Here is a 5,321-nt window from a genome sequence, read left to right on the forward strand (position 1 = left end):
AAGTTCAGTACCCGAGGCGAAGCCGAGAGTGATAATTTCCACGAGCGAATAAAATCTATTTACTCTCATGTTCCATACATTACTTTATCCATTACTGCTACCTGAATTTTGTTATTGGTATCTAAATTTAATTTAAATCATAAGCCTTTTCTATGTAAGTGTTGTTTGTGAAGAAGTTATAAATGAATGAATAATATATGGATTTTATTGCTAGTAATCAAGACCTAAGCAGGATTCAACTCTACGAAAAGATTAATTTATTGGTCCTACAGAATACATCTGTTACGGAGGACGTATCCTGTAGGACCGAAAAAAAATCTTTACGTAGATTCTTTCAGCAACAGTGCATATTACTGTAGAATCCTGGCCGCCAAGTCACTCAACTGAGTGCGCTCCTTGCATAATTTATTTACATTGGCTTCTATCTGATTGTCAATTTATATTAAATGTGATTTTTCTCTTTTTTTTTTTTGCTCTTTTGTCATTTATTGGTTTGAATTAATTTACGTGATGTATTTAGTAAAGTGTCCTCGTAAATTTTATGTTACATTATTGGCGTATACGAGCTTGGCTCTTAAGGTAGTGGCTAGAAACATTTTTGTTATATAATTTTAATTTGTACTCACTAGCTAGCTCGTTAAATAAATTAAAATAAAGTAAATTTAGAGCGTTGGTACGTTAAACCAAAGGTCCCGGGTTCGATACCCGGCTCCGGAACAATTTTTCCCTCGAAATTATTCAAATCAACTTTACAGGGAGTTATACCTGATATCTTGATTTGCATAATACACGTCACTGTTCGTTAACAGAAAGCCACAATTTAAGTCACACGGAGTTAGTGTGCACTCGAAGTTGGTTGCTTGACGGTTGTCAGTCCACTTTGAGGTCTGTGGATGTAGAGGGAAAAATTGGATCGGTGTCGGTTAGAGTTCCCGAGTAGCTCAGTGGTAGAGCGTTGGTACGTTAAACCAAAGGTCCCGGGTTCGATACCCGGCTCCGGAACAATTTTTCCCTCGAAATTATTCAAATTTATTTATTCATTTATTCATTCATTCATTCATTCATTCATTCATTCATTCATTCATTCATTCTGATGTAGTTAAGGCTATCAGGCCTTCTCTTCCACACCATCAGAAATACAAATACAATAATAGAAATAAAAGAAAGAAATCACACTATAAACAAAGTAAAGACACACAAAAATATACACAGGTTGGAGTCACACAATGGCAGTTGACTTAATATAAAAATGTCAACATAAGTTATATGTCGAACTTGGAGTCAGGCCACAAAGGGAGAAACACTGAAGAAGAGGGATTCGGTCCGGTGCTGTGGATTGAACTTCGACGTAGCTCAAGATCAGAGCGCTTGGTACGTAGAACCAAGGACCCGGGTTCGATCCCCGCCGACGGAACGAATTTTTCTCCACTAATATTAATATTAAAGGCATTCAACTCCATGGCTGTGGCCTCAGAAACTAAGTCTACAAAGGGATAGTAAATCTGATGTAAGCCTACTTATCTGGAATCATAAATGAAGGGTTCAGAGTCATAGTGGGCCAAGCGCCATTTATTAAAAACGGAGAAAGCAAGGGTTAAAGTTAAGTGAATACCATAATTTAATGAAGATTGACATATAATTTAGTTTTAATGTGTACACTTTATGTTATTTGCTATATGATTCTTTGAATTATGGTAAGCACTTAATTTTAACCCTTGTTTTGTCCGTTTTTTATGTGTGGCGCTTAGCCCACTATGGCTCTGACCCCTTCAAATCGTGCTATAATTATTCCTATTAAGTGACATATCCTATTTTCAGTTAAATGCTCGCTAATTTAAAATACATCATCATTCCCGGATTGGCGGTGTGTATGAAACTTGTATGATAATTCAATATAATTCACCTATTGCAAGGAGCATTTTTGCACTTTAATGTATGCCAAGCATAAAATTTAACCTCTTATCTTCCAAGCAGTTGTTGCATGGTTTGTGTACATATTATAGTTAAATGTATATGAGAAAAACTGCACTCTATCACGGTGTATAAACACAGACAGTAACCTAGGCAACAGAAGAACACATACTATAAATGCAAACTAGTTCTCAAGACACTTGATACCACACTATTAGAATCTGAAACTGCTCCACCTACCTAACACAGAGGGATGGGATGAAGTTGTTAACAGGAGTCTCTGGAATAAATATTTTCTTTCATATCCTTCACTGACTTCGTATTAATCTGACACGAACATGGAATATTTTGTACAAATCTAGTTATATGATACGCCTATTATCCTTTAGCCTTCATGACATTCTCATCAATGCAGAAATCGTCTCTTTTTCTGTCTTTGTACCTACACACTTTCTTGATTCGAACACAGGACTTCTGCTATCACGCAGGTATGTAGTGACATCTGTTAAAAATAAAGTAGAGCCACTGGCGTATCTCAAAGCGGTAGGCGCACTACCCTGATGGTTAGATCTGATCTCGGGAGTAGTTACAGTGATTGTAAAACGGAAGACAGCTAACCGTATTTCGAATCCTCGGCCTCATCTTGCCAAATACAATTTTGCTAGCACCAATTCCATCGATGCTAAATATAACAGTATTTGACAACAGCGTCCTTATAATCAGCTAAATAAGCTTGTGAACTTGATGTATGAGAGATAATTAGATTATCTATAAATTGTGTATAGAACCCCTCTTTTATGTAGAATTGTTTTATGCACAAAACGGGCATCATTGTTTAACTTTCACTATACTATAAGTATAAGTAATAAGTAATAAGTTTGAGATTCTAATAGTGTGGTATCAAGTGTCTTGAGAACTAGTTTGCATTTATAGTATGTGTTCTTCTGTTGCCTAGGTTACTGTCTGTGTTTATACACCGTGATAGAGTACAGTTTTTCTCATATGCATTTAACTATAATATGTACAAAAACCATGCAACAACTGCTTGGAAGATAAGAGGTTAAATTTTATGCTTGGCATACATTAACGTGCAAAAATGCTTCTTGCAATAGGTGAATTACATTGAATTATCATACAAGTTTCATAATATTCCCTAATAACTTCTTAAATTTTAATTTAACAAAAAAAGTTTTAGGCCTATACAAAAATCATAAAATATTATACCAGTATTCGAAAACAGTTAGTTATTCAGACATACAGAGTGTGGCAGTAAACTATCTTAATAGCACCCTTTATTAAAATGTACAATTCCGAATCTCCATTAAATTTTACGTATGAATGCTTAGGAATGTTACCCGTTTCTTCTATCTTAACTATTTATTAAACTTGTTTCGTGGACATAAAATGTGACTGAAGAGCGGAAGTGAACTTGTGCACAGCTCGTAAATTGTGAGATGTGGGCAGACACGAAAGTATTGATTTTTTCCGAGGAACAGATGTCCACATTGACCTTGATATAATCTAGAGAGTAAACTAAATATTAATATTGAAATAACATTGAAATTAAATTAGACATTGAAAAACGAGATGACAAATTGAATTTATTTAAATATTATTTACAATGAACGCTAATTATTATAGTAACAGAACATAACCTTCTGCGACAGTATTGGATTTCCAGCCTCCGTGACTCTTCGCTAATTGTCTTTCGATTGCATATCCGAGAATAATCGATACTTGCGGTTTTATAATGGTACAATCAGTAGAATGGAGATTTCTCATTGGCTGAACAACTGAATTATAATGGATAGGTGTACTTTAATGAGGTGCATTAAAGGGCTACTACCAGGTGCATAATTACTACATTTCGGCATGGTCGAGCATAAAAGTAATTAAGTTTCACCTTTCCCCTTGAAATAGTAAACTATTAAGTTTAAGGATTTTTCTAACAGCCCTTAAATCACAGTCCTCCGTATCCCAAGAGAGCGCCACAACAAGCAGCCCTATATGATAATGACACTGATTTTATTTTATCAATACGGAAAAAGTTAAAGATAACAGTGTGTTCAACGGAAACAATTTTAGTAGCATCTATAAATTGTCAGACTCTGATAATTCTGAAAACTTTTACTATCTTGATTAGTCATTATGTCATGAATTTCATATTACAACATTGAATAACATACTTTTAAAGTGTCTAAGAAGATTTAGATGGATTGGCATTAAAATGTTCTTGAAATGGTATCTTATGTCGCATATGTCTTCTGAAGGATGAGTGATGTTTTGAGATGGATTGAGATTAAATTGACATGTAAAACATATACCCTGGCCTACGTAACATTGTAACGAATGATAAATTGATGTTTACGTATGGCAGTCACTCTTTTACGTCAGAGACCTTCAATGTTTTTTCTCCTTTCCGCCAACTCTTCTTTTCCTTTACGGCACCATGAAATAAAAAATAGCAGATAGCAGAAAAAGAAGGAAAAGTGAAAAAGGAGGGCTGCAACTCGTCAAGACATTTTTCCTGTCCTGCTCTTTCACATGTCAGTTTATAGTTGCCAACCTTGTAACAGCAAAATATGAGTTGAGGTATTGCCCTCCCTTTTGCGAATAGCATTTGGGTTGATATGGAAGAAGGATGCTACATGATCCATCACTTTCTATAAAAAGAGTGTAGTCTATCACACTTTACTGTATACCCACCTATATTATAAATATTTTCCTGTTACTACTCTTAACCTACTTTCTCCCCTGCATTTTTCTCCATTCCTACAATACGACTGCTATACTAAACATAATAAAGTTCAGGTGACAGGTGTAAACAAGAGTAAATCTAATTTATATGATCTATTTTGAAACTCAAGAACTTCTATCTTCTGAAAAGAATGTTTAGTGAATTCTTTGGAGAGAAACTAATACTTCACAATGTAATCTTCATCTTACGATGTTTAGGTAACGTATCGTATATACGTCCGTTGATGTGACATATTAATGAATTAAATGCTATTATAGTCACAATCATGCCATGGTATGAAAGAAAAATTTCACAACCTCGAGCAGGAATCGAACCTGCGACTTCCTGGTCTCCGGTCAGGCGCTCTACCACTGAGCTATCGAGTTCGTCTCACGCCAAAGGCTCGGAATTATCCCTTCATAATGGCGACTCTGTTATAGAGTACTGTCCATAGCGTCTGATCTTAGTCAATACAAAAAATTGGAACCACTGACGTAGCTTAAGATTGAGGAGCTGGTCTCCTGATTCCAAACTGCGCTGGACATGACTCCGAATTCTGTTTGGGCTGATGGGACGTAGTTGGATTTTTTCCTATTTTTTCCTCCAGCTATAAGATGCATTTCAGATAATCTATGGCGAATCCTCAGTCTCGTCTCGCTATCTCAAATTCCAT

General features: G+C 35.5%; 1 non-coding gene across 1 annotated transcript; it reads right to left on the bottom strand.

The window, feature by feature from the left end:
- Positions 1-4,961: 4,961 nt before the first annotated feature.
- On the bottom strand, positions 4,962-5,034 carry TRNAS-GGA (transfer RNA serine (anticodon GGA)). Its single transcript has one exon. It is a non-coding gene; the product is annotated as a tRNA-Ser (tRNA).
- Positions 5,035-5,321: the final 287 nt, after the last annotated feature.

Source organism: Periplaneta americana, chromosome 5 (assembly GCF_040183065.1).
Source record: "Periplaneta americana isolate PAMFEO1 chromosome 5, P.americana_PAMFEO1_priV1, whole genome shotgun sequence".
Lineage (NCBI taxonomy): Eukaryota > Metazoa > Arthropoda > Insecta > Blattodea > Blattidae > Periplaneta > Periplaneta americana.